General features: G+C 40.8%; 1 protein-coding gene across 1 annotated transcript in view; it reads right to left on the bottom strand.

The window, feature by feature from the left end:
* LOC127533320 (B-cell receptor CD22-like) overlaps window positions 1-18,814 on the bottom strand; it is a 62,329-nt gene that overhangs the window by 20,788 nt on the left and 22,727 nt on the right. The gene's annotated exons all lie outside the window — the stretch shown is intronic.

Below are 18,814 nucleotides of genomic sequence, written 5' to 3' on the forward strand. Positions count from 1 at the left end.
CTTACCTGTGACAGACAGAGTGACTCCAGGTGAACCAATAGTTTTCTGTCCTGGTTGGTTTGTTCTGAACATGAACTTGTACTCAGCTGAGTCGCTGATTCTCAGGTCTGTGATTTTTAGAGTGCAGCTGTTTTTATCACAACGATACTGTACACGATCTGCAAACTCTGAATCTGTCATCAGATCTACAGGCTGATTACGTTTCTTCTTAGTAAACCACACAGCTTCCTTAACCACAGTGACATTCTCCTTTACTCTGGATGGGTATGTGTAGGTGCAGCTTATGTCCACCTCTGATCCTTGTAAGGCACAGATCTGAGTAGAAGAGTACCTCACTCTATAGCCAGCGTCACCCTGCACCACTGAAACACAGAGCACATCAGAAAATAGGATTCATTCTTCTGGTGTTAAAGGAGATATCCAAATTCTCTCCTGGTCACATCGATGTGCACTGAGACAGGACATCACACATCATTAAACATTTACACATATCTATAGTTGCACAAAGCAGTTAAAAGCTAATTTCCTTCTGTGTTCTGTTGTTCTTGTTTAAATTCATGTATATTTGATCTTGTATAAGTGCTATGAGAGCACAGAAAACCCCAGAGTCAATGTCTTTGCAATGTGATCACATAATTGACCAATAAAGCTGCTTCTAAGGGTTCAGTGAAAGAACAGGACCGTAATTAACCCGTGAACCAAGAGGCAGCTGTACTGAAGAACATAAAAGGAAGAGAAGATGTTTTTAGAAAGGAGAAGTGAGGGGTGTGGAGGTGACAAAAATGCAGAAAAAACACAAAAGTGTGAAAAGTTCAGGCCTGCTAATATTCAGTACAATGCACATGTACGGCACACATCTAATGAATAAACTGGAGGGTTTGATTGGACTGTCATATAATCATGATAATGTGAAAAATATGTTAACATGGTTCAATGTTTATTTTCAGCAGACATCCAATGTTAAAACTTAAACTGAATCTTTGGCACACAAACAATCAAACAAGTCCCACATTAAAAATGCACTTTGCAAATGAATTGTAAACATTTGTTGCTACAAATACACAGAGTTGCAAAATTCAGTAAGATTGAGCAACTTTTCATGAAAATCTCTTGGTGTCATCACTGCCTGATCAATGCTACACTTCACAGAAAACTTTCAAACAGAAATAGGTTTAGCAGCTGCACAGAAATCAACACGATATTTTACAGAACTTTAAAGCTATCACGTGTTCTGTAGATGGATGGTTGATGTGATGTGTCTATTCAGAATCAGTAGTAAATAAAGTACCTGATGAGGAGAGAAGGAAGACAAGAAATCCAGCTTGTGCTGCTTTACATCCCATGGTGGTTCTTTTCTCTCTCTGCTGTGACTGCAGACAAAGTAAAACACATCAGCAATTCAAAAACACACAGAATAAATTCTATCAATCACATGAATAAACACAGTCTCACCTGGAGTGTAGCTGACGGTGACGTTCACTTCACTGAACTTGTTCAGACAAATTTAGTCCTTCACTCGTATTAAAGCTCATTATCGTAAGCTATACAACAGCTTTTGTTGCAGACTGTGTCTGGCAAAGACGGATGTGATCTGCTGTTTCACTGTGGTTAGGACACAAACTTTCAGTGGTTTAGGTCACAGTTTCCTTCCTCTGTGGACTGTCGTCTCCTGTTCAGATGAATAATATATTCATGAGATCAAGCTTCTCAAGAATTTTTTAATTATGCTTTTGCATATACAACCAAATGCTTGAATAATTTAACTTACACAAACAGCTAGCATTTTTTGTTAGTATTTATTCATTGTTGTTTTTAAGTATGGAAGCTATTTGAGGAAATATGTGGTGTTATGTCTATTCTGTAACTGCTGTGGCACTGTAATTTACTGTAAAAGATGATTACAATTTTTCTCAATCGCTTTGGTACATTTCTCAAATCATCCTCGACATCTGCAAAACAGTAAGTGTATTTCTCAAAACAATTCGTACAAATCGCAAAACACCATGGATTACCTGCAAAAGACAGTCTCTTGCTCAAAATCCTTAGCTCATCTATTAGAAGTAAAAATATGTGCCAATGAACACGTCAGTGCCATCAGAATGACAAGTCCTGGTGTCATTGTGTGGATCAGAGTGTCCAGTGGTTTAGGTCAGTTTCCTTCCTCCTCCTGTCTTCTCCTGTTCATCCATCCCTTCTCTATACACCGCTTTATCCTCACTAGGGTCGCGGGGGGTGCTGGAGCCTTCTTGCTGACTCGGGCGAAGGCAGGGGACACCCTGGACAGGTCACCAGTCTGTCACAGGGCTACATATACAGACAAACAATCACACTCACATTCACACCTACGGACAATTTAGAGTAACCAATTAACCTCAGCATATTTTTGGACTGTGGGAGGAAGCTGGAGTACCCGGAGAAAACCCACGCATGCTCAGGGAGAACATGCAAACTCCATGCAGAAAGATCCCAGGCCCACCCCGGGATTTGAACCAGGGATCTTCTTGCTGCAAGGCGAAATTGCTAACCACTAGGCCACTGAGCAGCCCCTTCTCCTGTTCAGATGAATAATATATTCATGAGATCTATCTGCTCAATAATTTTATCGTTATGCTTTTTTCATATACAACCAAATACCTTAACAATCTAACTTACACATACTGTGATGCTGGGATTCTGTTTACACACACAGACCAACATCTGCTGTTTGATTCCCACCATCCACTGGAGCATCAATATCAGAACCTTAAAGCAGCGGGTTGAGAATGTTCTTTCCAATGCAGAGGGAAATGAGAAGGAACAAACTCACATTAGAGAAGCACTGAGGAACTGTTGCTACCTCAACTGGGTCTTCCTCAAGTCTTCAAGAAGATCTAGGAAATACAACCCTGCAGGTTCCTACAAAGGTTTACACGGACACAGAGCTGCAGCTTTTCCTCCCTGAACAGTGGCTTTAGAAAACTGAAGACTTGATCCCCAGTGACTTTCATTGGTAAACAGTGTCATGTCACTGCCTCTGTGTTTCTACTGCTTGGAAACTCAGTTTTCAAGTCTTTGAAGCTTGACGTCTGCTAGTGTAGGCCTCATCGAGTCATGCCTCCACTCACCTCACCATCCGGATGCTGCCTCTGTCTGACCCAGAAAATCTCTGAACTGGAAGGGAAAATATCCATCCTGTACCAGATCAGAGATGAGGAGCAGATCCTGGATTACTTGGTCAGCGTGGGTCCTGCTATGACCCCAAGTGCTGCTGAACTGGATTCATGTCTGAATGCTGTTGACCGCTGTCTTTTAACTCAGCTGGTCCCACCATTGACAACATAATAAATCTCTCTTTTCAACAGGCTCTGTCCACACCCATTTTAAGAGCTCTGTTATCCACCCTGTGGTGTTCCACAGGGTTCTGTCCTGGGTCCAATACTATTCTCCTTTTATCTTCTGCCTCTTGGTCAGATAATTAGCCAAATCAGTGGGCTCTCCTATCATTTGTCTGCTGAGATGACATCCAATTAAATGACTCATTGCAATCCAAAGAGACCAACAAATGATCAATTTTAAATAACTGTTTACGGGACATAAATATCTGGATGACGGACAACTGCCTTCAAAACAATCTGTTACTTGCCCCTGAAACATGGATACCATCCATGAAGCAGAATACTGGGCCATTATCACAAAAATAACAAACTAGATAGTTGTGGATTTCAGGAGGGGCAGGAGGAGGACCCAATCAACAGCAATCACCATCAGGGGCACTGAGGTGGAGGTGGTCACCAACCACAGGTACCTTGGTGTGCAACTTGACAGTGAACTGGACTGGAAGAGTCAAATGGAGGCGATGGACAGGAAGGGACAAAGCCAACTCTATTTGTTAAGGAGGGTAAGGTCATTTAACATCTGGGTTGAAGCATGGGAAGGCGTACAGATTCTGGCCACTGTAGGGTGAAAAATGAAGTACCTTGAAATATTTAATGTTATATACCATTTTAAAGGGTGTTGTCTGGGGTATTATCCAGTGAAGTTTCACAGCTTAATACTTGCTCAGTGTGGAGATACAGCTGAATCGCCTCACGTGAGGTGATCTGAAGCTCGTGCAGGCAATAAAACACATTTTTGAAGATTCTTGGACCATAACCTGACTAAGATATTATTATTTTGGTGAGAAAGAGCTAAATTGCACTCAAAAGAAAAGACAAGGGCATCAAAGAACTGATTTAAAAGAAACCAATCAATCAAATTCAAAATTCATACATGAACACTATTTCAGTATTCCATAGCCTAGGATTATACATGTATGTTCAAATATAAAAATGGAAAATCGCCTCAAAATCTGAAAGCATTTCTAATTGACAATAGTAACAACAAACTACTTAAGATATATTCACTGTAGAAATTTTTTTACTCCACACTTCTTGCTGTTGGGGGTCATTTCTTCCAAAACATTCACGATCACACTGGCTCTCTCTTGTGACTCCAGATTACTCAGTTCAGTGACAATCTTGCATTTTTTCCTTCTGATTGTGCGACCTGATGATGTTGGCTGATTCGAGGTTCCCTGGGTAGGTGTGGCTTTCTTGCACTTCCGTGATGCCCAGATGTTCTGCATGGCATTACTCAGAGAGACACTCTTGTTTTCTTGACGAATACTTCTCATCTTATTTTTACATGCTGGCCAACCATGTTTTCTGCCATGTCTGTCGCTGGACCCTTGTCTTTTCTCTGCCTTCTTTTGTGCTCATCTGCTGTTTTCGGAAGGCTGCAACGTGTTGTCTCTCTTCCTCTAACCGATCCTTTGCTGACTTAGGCATCGTTTCTTTGGTTCTGCGCTTTCTGGGTTTCTTGGACTGTTGTTTCCTTTGATCACCTGTTGGCCCTTTCTTTTTGTTCCGGTTTTCTGCAGCACGCTTCCTTTCCTCTATCAGCAGATTCTCTCACTCTTCTGAGGACATTCTTTCCTTTTGTTTTTGATGAGACTTTCGTTTCCTCTCAGCAGCAGTCATGGGCACCTTCTTCTCTACTGTCTCTGTTAATGCCTGTTTTCTGGCTCTGTATGCAGCAATGCGCTGTCTCTCACTGGCCTTGTAAGCCTTAGTCTCCTCTGCTGTTCTATTTGCAGCTTGCTTGTCCCACGAAATCTTCTTTCTCCGGGCTGCATCAGAAGGGATTTCCTTCCCCATCTTCACTGCTTCACTTCAGACCTGCAGCAGACCAAAAGAAACCTTTAATTAACATTTTGTTGCATGCAGTTGATCTAGAGGTAAAGTTTTCTACTCAAAATTAATACTTTTCCACTGGCATGTTTCTAAATCAGGTCCTATATGCAAAACACAAAAATGTGACGTACACTAAAACATGACATATTGGGCCTGAGACATAAGAGGCATTTGTTGAAACTAAAGTTACTACTTGTAGTGCTGAAGACAATACCTTTTTGTGAGTACCAATCAATAGTACACACTAACTCATGACATGATTCCAAGCTGGTTCTGTAATATCTGGAAAGCGACAGAACGGGACGTACACAAAACGTGACATACTATGTCTGTGTGTCATTAATGGACCTGGTATCAGATATATTAGAAGAAATAGTTGACTATTTAGTGACTAAATCTAACTAGCTACCACTACTAGTAAAATACCATAAACAGCTGGCCCGTATCATTGGTAAGCCATCCCTTGCCTGCATGCTTTGTGACGTACCGAAATGTGACGTACTCTGTAACATGGTAACATGGTTCACCGCAACAAGTCTACTGTATATGTTGTAGGATGACCATGTTGCACAAATACTTCAATCTTGTCACATGTGATCATATTCTGTGGAAAAATCTTGCATGAACCAGCTTTGTTGGTATTATTGATAGATGTAAAGGAAAATATCGTACTCTGTAGCATCTAGCGACAGCGGTGAAAGGCTGCACCAGTGGAATGATCTCCAACTCTGAGACGCATACTAGTGATGTTACTCTGCTATACACCATATGGCCATTTTAAAACAAGTCAATTTTCAAACTCACAACTCATTTGTTCTGGTTACATATATATCTCAGGTGATTGTTGAAAACTTTTGTCATAATTAATGGAAAAAAAAAACAGTGAGGTGTTTTGGCACCAAAGTTAAACACCTTTATTATTGTTTAACCTCAAACTTACATGCTTTTCTGTAATACTTCAAATATTCACAAGTAGCTGGCACTGCATTAGAATATTTTCCAGTCACTTTTTTAAACCCCCTTTTAGATAAGTGTCCCTATTAAATGTGAAAATTTACTATTTTTTCATGCTAAATCAGTGTGTGCAATCCCACAGAATGAGCAGAACCATAGGAAAGTATCAGCTTGATCGTAGTTGAATGGGCTATCACCTCATAAGCTGCCAAAATTAAAGATGAATATTGACAGATATATAAGCTAGAGAAGGAAACCACAAGTGAGTGTACATGTTCCCATGCAACAAGCCATCTGACAACCCGTGCTGTGCAGCTTTTCCCATTTAGTGGCGGCAAGTGCTGTGTTTTTTTTTGCTGTGGCCTGTTGAGAAGGCATCCACACAGTAGACAAAAACAGACTGGGCAAGCTGATTAGGAAGGCAGCCTCAGTGGTCGGGGCTGAACAACAAACAGTCCAGCAGGTGGCAGAGGCCACAACTCTGAACAAACTGGGTTCAATAATGACCAACCAGACAACCACTCCATACCTTAACCCTTGGATGCCAACCAATACCTACACTCTTCCATGGGTGGGGTCAAAAATTACCCCAATTGAAACCAATGCATTTTTGCAATAAACTTGAGACATTTCTTTCATGTTGGTTAGAGATTATATATTTTGTTCAACAAAAGAGTATTTTCAGTTTTGATATGTTCTTTCTTTACTTTTAATTCAAATTTTATCACATAACAATCACTGAAACGGTATCAAAACATGTTTAATCTTCCTCCGTATTTTAAAACAGACAGAGGGACACATAAATTAACATTCAGTAACAATAATCAATAACATTCATGTTCAGACACAAACATGTCTCTTCTCAGATTATTTTCTTGTGGCTGTGACCATTACAGACAACAGACAGGACTTTTCTCTCACACACACACACACACACACACACACACACACACACACACACACAGAGAGAGATTATTCAATGGTGTGTGAGAGAGTGTATGTGTTTGTTAGCTAACAATACTTTAGCTATCAATCCTGTTAGCTAAGATACTGTGTAATAACAGTGCAACAACAGTGTATGTGTGTGCGTGCGTGATTGTATTAGCTAACAATACTGTTTGCTAATAATAATGTTAGCTAACAGTATTGCTAGCTAACCACAAACTAGGCAAATTTCACAGATATTCACATACTCTGTCAATGAAAAATAAGTTCATTAATGGAGATAATACTTACAAATAATGCTGTGCAAAAATGACCTAGGTGGTGGGACTGCTGACATCAGTTGTATGAGGGACAATAAATGTTTATTTACACTCACAGTTGCCAAGAACCAATGTTAAGTGAAATATCCCATTTGAAATACTTGGGGTCATTTTTGACCCCGCCCATGGAAGAGTGGGGTACTGATACAAAAACTGAATTTTTTTTAATTAATGAAAAAAATGAATAAAAATGCAAATGGCATGTCACAAACATGTTTTATGAGGAATACCTGGAATATGAAAATATCAAAACTTTTAATCTGAAAGATATTAAGGAATAACTACCTCTGGGGTCAATTTTGACCCCACCTATGCATCCTAGGGTTAAAAGTGATCAATATCAGTGTGGTGGTTTCTCTTAGACATCAAGGATGTGCAAATGTTGAAGAAAACATCTGTTGATACTGTTACTTTTATGATATAATTTATTATATTAAAAAAAGACAGCATCTGATTAGGCACCATGGTCACCTGCGGAGAAATCACAAGCCAATACGAAATCTCACAGAATAACACAATGCACTCACTTTTATAGGTTCGTGTATGGAAACATAATGTATGACTTCCTTCAGTGACAGTGACGTTCCCAGACCCAGAAGCCTGTTCAACATAAACATTCCCTGAACTAAAACAGAAAAACATATCTTATGTCAGGACTACCTGTTTACGTAGGGAAAGAGGAAATGTATGTTTTCCCATAAATTGTTGGTCAGATATTACAACAGGCAAAACGCATTCCATTCTACTAATTTAATAACATATCAGATCGGATCGGATACTACATTCCCCCCTTCGAGACGTCAGTCTCGTCAATTACCATAATATTGGTCACAGAAGAATCATACACTGAATAATTCATGACATTTCTTCCGTCCGTGCTAATAAGCTTAGCAGTATAGTAGGCTTGGGCGGTATCCAAATTTTGATAGTCAAATTTCCTTCACATTTTACCGGGGTATACGATATTACCATGACTATTACTGTTACTGGCTTGTGCCTTCATGTTCGGAAATTGAATACTCGCAGCAGTGAGTGGGTGGTTGATTTGGAGATGCGTCCTTAGGTTAGAGGTGTTTCCATCTCTCGCGATCACCTTTTGATTGCAGAATTTACAAATTGCTTCATCAGTATTTCCAGCTCTCCTTTGTTTGCCTGGAACCCGAAATGCTCCCAAACTGCAGAAGTTGTGTTCTTTTCTGACACCAAGTCACTCCGTGCGGGATCTACCATCCGCCCCGTCACGTGACAACGTCATGTTCATAAACTTTATGGAAAGTCTCCAAAAGTAGGGTAAAACATAACTGTTTAAGTAAAACTGAAAATTCAACCACACATAAGTGCTACTGGACAGAGAATCAATTTTAGGCATTAAATGACTTATTTAATATTTAATCCTTAGGTTAACCTTTCCTGCTCAGCTCCCGACTGTGGTCAGGAAGCCAGGGGAGGACAGTTCTCCAGGGCCGAAGTTACTGTTGTTACTTCGGGGTTAACCCCCTTCACTTCCTCAGCAGTCGTAGAAGGCAAAGACACAGGAGCCCGGCCTTATTGAAGAATACTGCAGCCTGTATTGTAAATTAACAGTGGCTGAACCATACAGTCACGCTAACCCAGCAACTACACACCACTTCTCTCTTCCTCCCTGAATCGACTGTCCTCTTCGTCGCTCGCGCTGCATTCAGGGTCGCTCGGACATCTCGCTCTCCCCCGCTCTCACACACACACGCTGCTCTCTCTCCCTCTCTCATAACGGAGCCACACACTCATAACAGTTATCTCCTGTATAAGAGCATTGCATTTTTTTCATGACGGTATTGGAACTGATACCGCTGCTATTTTTGAACACCGGCAGTATACGGTATTACCTTAATAGCACCCAAGTCTACAATATAGTAAATTTGTGGAGGATGAGAGCAAAAAACCTGCCAGGCAGCTCTTTCCAAAATTATCAAACAACCAAGACCGGAAAATTCTCTCACAGTCCTTCTGCCTAGGCGGCCACATATGGTACTCCAAGCCAATTGAAAAGAGGGTTCAAACAATTATAGAAACAAATACATTTGGGAATCATAAAATCAAAAATTGTCCCAAGTCAGACTGGTCGACTCATCGCACCCTTCAATGGACCTCCTCCTGCCTAACATTACTGTCCCTAAGCACCCGGGGGGGAAAAAAAAAACAAAAAAAACCTGAGATCGCAATGTACTCACCTCATAGCAGAAAACATCCAAGTAATGAAACCGGCATCAAAAACACTTGCATATTAGTCAGAGTTGTAGAAACTCAAAAACTAAAACAAAACATGCTAGTATTATCACTGATTCAAATATCCCCCTATGTAGGGAATTTTAAGCAAGAGTGAACATCTAGTGATACAACAGATTATATATGATAAACAAGATCCAATACTGTAAGTATATATGAGAACATAAATTTATCAAACTGTCGCTCTTCAGCAGCAGCTTCTGGTGTCATGTGCTCTCAGTGCAGTGTCCTTGTTCAGGATGCTCCATCCCTTTTCCGTAGGTGAGCATTCAGTCCATTCAGCTGTAGGGATCTCTGAACAATAGGATAGGATCTTTACTCGATCTCCCAGATGGTGCCCTGGGAAGAGAAAGGTCACCCACCAGCGTCTTGCAAACACAACAAAATAAATATAATGTATCAAATAAACAACAACCTTGCTTTGTTATCTTATTGCATTTCCTTCCCGCCTTTGATCAAACTAAATCCCCTTTTCTGTAACATTCCTCCTCGTCCGATGAGCCTTTGGCACATAAGCCCTCAGATTCTCATCTGGCCCCAGTGGCTCAATTAAAGTATTATCAGGATGTACGTTTGTTGGGAACGCATCCCTCGACACTGTCCGCGTCCGACTGGCCGCAAACAACTCTGAATCATTCACTGCAGTTGCCACATATTTATTAAGACCCGTTTGTTGTAGGATCTCCTCCATTTTGCAGGAACGCCAAGGAGGCTGGCCAGGAGTCAAATCCAAGGATATGCCCCATCTTGAAGAGTCAGCAACTTCTCAATTATGTCCAACATATCTGTATTCCAGATTCTGTCTAACAATCACTGGACACATCTTATCTGATGCCTTTCCTTTTCTACTCAATTTCTCTTAAAGCCCACTGTCTCTCACTTCCTGAACCTCCATCCTCACACTCATCCTCTCCTGGACCCATGTTCACATCACCTCTCTTCTCTGCTTTAGCCAAAACTCTTCTGACTACTGGATTATTTTCTCCAACAGCCTCATCTGTGATGTAATAGTCACCCTCCTTTCTGATCACTGGGAGCTGAGGATAAACATTAGCAAACTTCACCTCCTTCTCATAAGGTGGGGGTTTCTTCTTTGAAGCCGTATGTGACAAAGGTGCATTAACCATCTGCATTAGCTTCTGTCTCCTAAACATTATTGGTTGTTGCTAGAGGTACGGCCCCATACCCGTAGCCTGTGGACTACGGATACGGCACTTGCCAATCAGATACGCGAGATCTGGTCCCGTGACTCCCGGTAGACGCTAGCGGTACGGACCCGTAGCATCGGTACTACAGGTACGGACCCTAAACCTGACCCTAACCTTAACCTTTGCTTACCTTTCAACAGTTTGCAGTGGTTAGCAGCTTCTTCACTCGAGTACGGGTCTGTATCTGTCTGGCAAATGGAAAGTGCCGTATCCGTAGCCCACAGGCTACGGGTCCGTATCTGTAGACACTACCAACATTCTTGGCCATCTCCTCTACACTTCACTCCTTCCAACAACTTCTGTCCTTCATTTTCAAACAACTTCATAATACCAAGCGCCATCTGTCTTTTCCTCCCTTTCCTCTGGCCTCCCTTATGAGTTGAAACCAGCACCTGCATTGTTTTAATATATCAGGACAGAGTCCCCTCTACTGGCCAAGGTTGGTCGATATCAGGCCAACACTTCTTCCATTGCTGACATTTTCAGTGCATTTGCAGTATAAAACTAGCCTAGCCGTGCGAGACAACCCACGGCAATGAATTTAATTCTCTGCCAGGGTGGGTCTAGTTACCCTCGGTAAGCCTCGAGGTTGGATGCTCCTAAAACTGGCCAACAAATTACCATGAAATGTAGAGTCAGAAGGCGGGCGTAACTAAGTGACGACAGAGGCACGACGATTCTGACATTAAAAACCGGAAACAACTAGCCTAGCCACAGAGGTGGACAGAGTAGCCAAAAAAATCGTACTCAAAAGTAATGTTACTTCAGAATAATATTGCTCAAGTAGAAGTAAAAAGTAGTCATTCAAAAAATTACTCAAGAGTAAAAAGTATTTGGTGAAAAGACTACTCAAGAACTGAAAGTACTGAGTAACTGTTTGACTATAATGTCTGATTTATATCTTTAGAAATGATGTGATCAGACAGACAAAAATTTAAAATAATGTGCAAATTCTGGTATTTCCAAATAATAAAATTAAAAATAGTAAAATTAAATAACATCTTTAAAAAATGACAAGTTCAGGAACAGGAAACAAAAATTTCCAAATCTTGGGTTTTTCATAGCATACAGCCAGTCCTGAGCGAACCACAATGTCCAAAACCTTCTTTTCTTTCAGAGTGAGATTACCAAACCATGCAATAAAAGAGCTTGTTAGCACACTTTCAGTTACACAATAATAAAATTTAAAAGAACCTTTGCATTTTGAGTACATTTTTGCAATGCCTTTTAACAAGCAGATAGTTCTTTTGCACTACATCAACAGGAGTAATTTTTCTAATTTTACGGTCCATCTTTGCCATTGTACACCATTTATGTAAGCAGTCTTCACAGCAGGGATGGAGCCATATATGGGCCAGGGTGGGCCTAGGCCCGCCCACTTTTTTTGATTGGCCCTGGCCCACCCAAAGAAAACTTGATTGAGTTTTCTAGCTATTTTTTTATTATTGGTATTTCTTTTAATCACTTGTTACCAATATGATCATCATTGACATTCAAACCAAAACGTATGAAAATATATATTTTTAAAAAAAATCTTTATCCTCTGTCAACTGTGAGAACGGAACTAACGTTAGCAATGATTTTCCAGCGAACATTGTGATGTGCGTACTGCGCCGCTGTTCACAGCGTTTACACATCTATTCAAGACAAGTTAGCAGGTAGCAGATGGCTCAAAGTAAACTGAGCAAATTTGGGTTCAAACGGTATAGAGAAAACGATAATTTTCTACTTCAAAATGATAATTCAGCTACTTCATCGACTCCCACTCCAGTAACTGATAGCGGCACGCCGTTCCATGCCACCTCCCCAGCCGGGCTGCCGTCATCGCAGGCCCAGGGTCCTATTCCTCCCCCTGGTCACCAGCATGAAGATGATTTGTCGCAAATAGACGACCCACCTGCCCAGCCAAAACAACAGAGGTTCCCGTACACCATGAAGAATAATGGTAAAGCACGGTGTTTCTCAGTTAAATGGTATGATGAATTTCCCTGGGTGGAATACAGCGTGCGCAGGGATGCACTTTTCTGTAAAATGTGTAGACATTTCCCCAGTGCGAGAGCTGAACATGCGTTTATGCAGGACAGGTACACTGACTGGAAACACCTGTGCTATTCTTTGGAGGGACATGAAAGACGCGAGCAGCACTCAATTTCCTTATCCAAGTTTCAAGCCTACAGGGAAACCAAAACATCTGGAAGGGGAAACGTCATTGATCAGATGGACCTGGATGCACGGGACAATGCTTTTGTCGGAAGGAACAGAGAGCATATCAAAGTCGTCCTTGATATTGTCATGCTATGTGCTAAACAGGATTTAAGTTTGAGAGGGAGAAGGGAAATGGAGGCAGATCCCAACAGAGGTAACTTTTTAGAAATCTTTAAATGGGTCTGCAAATATGACCCGGAGATCAAAGCATGTCTCGAGCAGCTGCCAAAAAAAAAAAAAAAAAAAAAAAAAAAGCAACCCTAATGAGCCGTGACATACAAAATGAGCTGCTAGAGTCAACTGCCACCTTACTGCTGCATAAAATAAAGGATGAAACCAAGGAAGTGCCCGGTACATATTTTGCCATCATGGCAGACGAGTATAAAGATGTGTCCAAGCGTGAAATTGTTGCCGTTTGTGTGAGGTACATCCAAGGAGGAAAAACAAAAGAGCGCGCACTTTGCTTTGTGGACACCAGCAAGGACATGAGTGTGCAGGGGATTTCATCCAAAATATTAGAGATCATTGAACCACTGGGTCTTGACCCATCTTTGTGTGTTGGATTCAGCTTTGACGGGGCTTCAGCTATGTCAGGCCATAAAGGAGGCGTGCAGGTTATTTTAAAAGAAATATTTCCCCATGCTGTCTACATGCACTGCAATATTAAATGTGGTTCTCAGTGCAGTAACAAAAGCATCTGGACACGTTAGTACATTCTTTGAAACAGTAAACAGTTTGCACACATTTATGACAGGGTCAAGCAGACACACACGCTTTGTAGAAATACAAAAAAAGATGCACCCAGGACGGCCCTGCCTTGAACTTGAGCGCTCTGTGGATATGCGGTGGAGCTCCAAAGCTGGATCAGTGGACAAAATACTGGCATTATTTGATGTAATACTTGAAGTACTGGCTGAGTGTGCAGAAAGCAGTGGCCAAATGAAAGTTGATGCTCAGTCCCTGCTCCAACAAATACAAAGAAGTTCCCATTTTTGCTTGTTACATTTGGCAAATTGTTTGAAACTAGTTCTTTTGCCACAAAGGGATTACAAAGTCCAACCCTGTCAGTCACTGGATGCATTGATTTAATCGAGGGACTGAAAGACAGTTTTACAGAGTTTAGAGACAAGCCAGAGTGTGTTTTCCAACAAGTGATGAAGCTAACCGAAGACCTTATGCAGAAGTATGAAATCACAAGCTGGGATGTCACGGTGGGGACCAGAAAGAGGAACCTCCCTTCCAGGCTCACTGATTCTGTGGTCACAATAAGTCTGGGAAAAGCAACAGCTGTGAGGAATGACGACGACCTGAGGCACATCTGGAATGACATACTTGACAGGCAACGTCGGCTGATAGGATGTGTATATTGACCTCTTGCATTTATTAAAAGCTATGCATTATTTTGTTTGTGTTATATTCTTCAGCTCTTGCAGAACAATGTCCTTGATTTATATAACCTATTGTGTCAACTGAATGGAGGGTAGAATGCCTAGGCTTATTGTTGTTTTCAGTAGGTGCAATTAAGGGCAGTCTTGTCCATGTTGTTTATCTTGGCCAGATTAACAAATTTATAGAACATTCTGGTACGTTAGCATAATGTAATAGCCAATAATAGCATAATACTACTTCTTTCATTAGTCCAAGGCAGTTCATAAGTTCATTCCCATGTCCTTACTTTCCTTTTACTCCTTAGGTCTACTATATTCATCATTATTTTGTTTTTGCTGTGGCCTATGTCATGCATAGCCTACTGTAGCCTGCACTTGAAAGACTGTTCTTTTTCTTTTTCTGACAGGCAGCTGACTGAGCTTAATACCTGGTTCCAGGAGGACCAGTACAGCATTATGAAAGCTGCAGCAGCTATCCTACCACAATCACAAACCTTTGGCAAGAAGGAATCTCTGCGCTCCGTATGTAATCGCTACAACATTTCAGTCGGGGATGCAGAGTTGGCGGTGTTCTACGACCAACTGAAAAGGAAAGCCTTAAAAGAAAACTATCCTTCACTGATGGAGGTACTGGATTTTTTTCCCCAAACTTGAACACAGCCCTTCAAGTCATCCTAACACTTCCTATAACCTCATGCAGTGTAGAAAGACTTTTCTCAACTGTGGACCGTATCAAAAATTACCTTAGATCAAAGATGGACACCAACTGTCTCAACCACTTGTCCCTCGTCATTTGAAAGAGAAATTAACGAGTCTTTGGATTATGATGAGATCGTCACAATTTTCAACTGCAAACACAGGTGTTTGCGCCTTGTTTAAGTCCTTAGGAGAACAGAGCAGAAGAGCAGAGTAGAATACAACAGCAGAACATGTGTAGAGCAGAAGAGAACAGAATAGAATACTAGGTCATTATAGCAGAGCAGAATAGAATAGAGTAGATTAGCGTATTAGGACTTAAAGCAGCGCAGAAGAGAGTAGAAGAGAACAGCAGGACATAAACAGAGCAGAACAGAGCAATGTAGAACATAAGAGCAGAGCACAACAGCTAAGGAGCCGAACTATTGAGGAAAAAAAAAAATACCAGAAGAACAGAATAGGAAGAGAGCAGAATAAAAAGAGCTGTTTAGAACAAGACAGCAGCACAAGTTTTAATACTTGGCTGTATGACTTTTTATTTCTGTTTTATATGTTGTAATCAAATTTACATGAATTACTGTATGTTTGACAGTTAATGTTTAGTATCATTACCCCTGCCCTTGCAGTTCTCTACAGGGGGAATATAGGCCCCCCTTTGATTTTATAGTCTATGTTGTCATTAGGGCTATATATTGAGACGTTCTCGTTTTCATCAAATTCAAATTTGACAATAAATATGTTGTATCTTTAACACTTATTTGCAGTTCTTCTGACATTAGCTGTACCAGAGGGAATATTGAACACCAACTTGTCTTTTTTTAATGGAGGAAATGTGTTTGCGAAACAACAATGCTTCATTTTGTATTCAATAATATTGCAAGTACAACTACACTATAGAAATGTAATGATGTACTGTAGTCAGTCCACTGTAACAATGTGAGCAGCAGGTTGCGCTGTTTCACCTAAATAGGTCATAAGAGTAATTGCCTTAAGGTTGTTTCTCATATAAGCATTATTGGATATTATATTGGCTTTTCCTATGGCAAAAGTTGGCCCGCCCAACTTTTGTCCAGACCCGCCCTGTTGAGAATTTCTGGCTACGTCCCTGATTCACAGCTCTCAACAATATTCCAACCAAGTCAGCCTCTCCATAAATGAGAAGTAATCATTTAAATCAGTAGCGATCCATTAATCAATTAAATGCCTCAGATGGTCATCCTGTTGCCAAGCTTTCTCCCAAAACATCCCGTGTACATTTACACAGATGTGCTTTATTGACCCCAGACTAAAAGCTTGAGTCACTGCTGTAAAAGAAACACCATGGGCCTGTATGTGAGAACAGACTAAATGTGTGCCACCAACATTAGTAATAAATAGGCATGTGTATACATACGTAAATGCAAATATAGATCAAAAAGAGTTTGTGGATTAAAAAAAAAAAACGCACTAGCCTTGACGATGTTGGACAGGAGCCATTTGTATTGTCTTCTACAAGCCTCAGCTGTGTAGAGCACAGTCAGCTGTCCTCTCATCTGTCCTTTGGAGGACGGGAATTCAGACACATTCCATCATCTCGGTCTCCTCAATTCTCACACATCATAGTTGAACAGAGGAAAAACAGAGAAAATAAAGGTTTAATGTTTTATGGTCACCATCAATCCTCATACACAACCCAAAAAAATAACTCACTGATTTCTGCACATATTATCTGCCAACATTTACTTCATTTTAATCTTCCCCAACAAATGTCTTCCCTTATGAGTCTCTATAAAGACAACTACTAACAAGCTCAAACAGATTTCTTATTGCTCATGGATTCTAAAATCAACCATACTTAATTTAACACAAAATGCTTTGTTAATTTTAGGAATCAAAGGAGTAAGTCTGTTAATCTTGTTCAGGTAAAAGGCCGGAGAACCCAGACTCACAGAAACTGGCAGACAAGTGATTGACTGAAAGAGGTTTATTAAACCAAACATCTGAACCAATACATAAATAGAGAACTGAATTCAGGGTAAAGAACCAAACCAAAACTACACACAAACTCTAAGAATACCAAAAACAGAGGTCTACAAATCTGAACTGAATTAAACAAATCTAAGCTAAAGAGGGATACTCACAATATGGGGGAACTGACAACTGAGGGGAAACAGGCTGGGGAAAATCCATCTTCTCCATTCAGAGGTGACAGGTTTGGTGGAGAACAGTACGTATGATCTGATGGGGACCGAGTGACTGAGCAGGGTTTAAACAGTGAACAGGAGACATTGTGGGCAGGTGAGCTGATTACTGCAATGTGAGTCACCTGCAGTAATCAGCTGAGTGTAGACAGGTGAGCAGGTAGAGAGAAGAGGGAGAGAGATGACAGACAGAGGGAGCTAAAGGGAGACAGAGCAAAACAGAATAGACAGATACAGAAAGAGCAGGAGGAAAAAGGAGAGATCAGGAGGGAGAATGAAGGATAGAAACAGGAGCTGGAGCAGGGATCATGACAAATCTGTTGTTAGTTGAATAACATTCTACCGTTTTCTCCCTCAAGGAGAAAAGAAGAAGGGAGGGGGCTCCCTCACTGCTCCTCTCATACAGAAGAGGAAAATTATTGGCATCAAAATGGAGCACCACTTCTGGCTTCTCCTCTTAAGTTTAGGAACCACTTCCAGTCTGTGTTGGACGTCAGCGAGTGAACATCTCGCCTCAGTTACCTCTAAGAGTCAAACTAACCACATGCAAAAAGCACAAAGTCAAAAATCACACATAGATGCCAGAGTAATATCCTCCCCATCAACAACTAAACTACAGAATTTAGAATTTGTCCTCTGACAGTTAAACCCATCTCCTCCTTCATTTTAAACAAAAGTTCTTTATGTTATTGATTCAAAGTCTTATCTAATGCAGTGATCCCCACATGCAGAAATAAGCAAAGACAGAAAGTAACTGCACACCAGCCAATCAATCTGCTAACCCTCTATGGAAAATCCAAATCTACTGTCCAGTTCTGACAGACTCTATCAGACGATTTTCTTTCTCTGTTACTGTTTATTGTCTTCAGTATTTATTCATGCTTGTGCACACAGAATGTCCTCACTGGTCTCCTCAGACTCAGCAAAGCTCAGATATATTTTATCAGATGTATAAATGTCCTCTATAAGGCTCATATGTATTTTCAACTTGACAAAAGTCCACTATGGAGCCCATGTATTTTTAACTGCACTTGAATTAAAGGTTGGATTTTTCTCTTTTTCATTGTGGTCCTATATTATTTAGAAAAAAAATGAATTTATTAGAAGCTAAAGAACACTTCTTAACCAGGGGTGCCAATAATTATGGAGGGTGCTGTATATATATATCAGTTACACAAGTCAGCTCAATCAGAAACGTCCCCTATTTTTTATTTATTTATTCATTATAGGTTGTTGTTTTTTATTAAACCTCTCATTTTGGCCAAATTTCTCCCAAACAGCACAGGGACCAGCCCTATGGCAGATCTCACACACAGGAAGGAGGGATGTTGTGCTCCACACACAGACACACAGTCAGCATTCATGCATATCCTAATAGCAGGGGTGTCCAAACTATTTGCAAAGAGGGCCAGATTTGATAAAGTGAAGATGCCCAGGGGCCAG

The sequence above is a fragment of the Acanthochromis polyacanthus genome, chromosome 3, assembly GCF_021347895.1.
Source record: "Acanthochromis polyacanthus isolate Apoly-LR-REF ecotype Palm Island chromosome 3, KAUST_Apoly_ChrSc, whole genome shotgun sequence".
NCBI lineage: Eukaryota > Metazoa > Chordata > Actinopteri > Pomacentridae > Acanthochromis > Acanthochromis polyacanthus.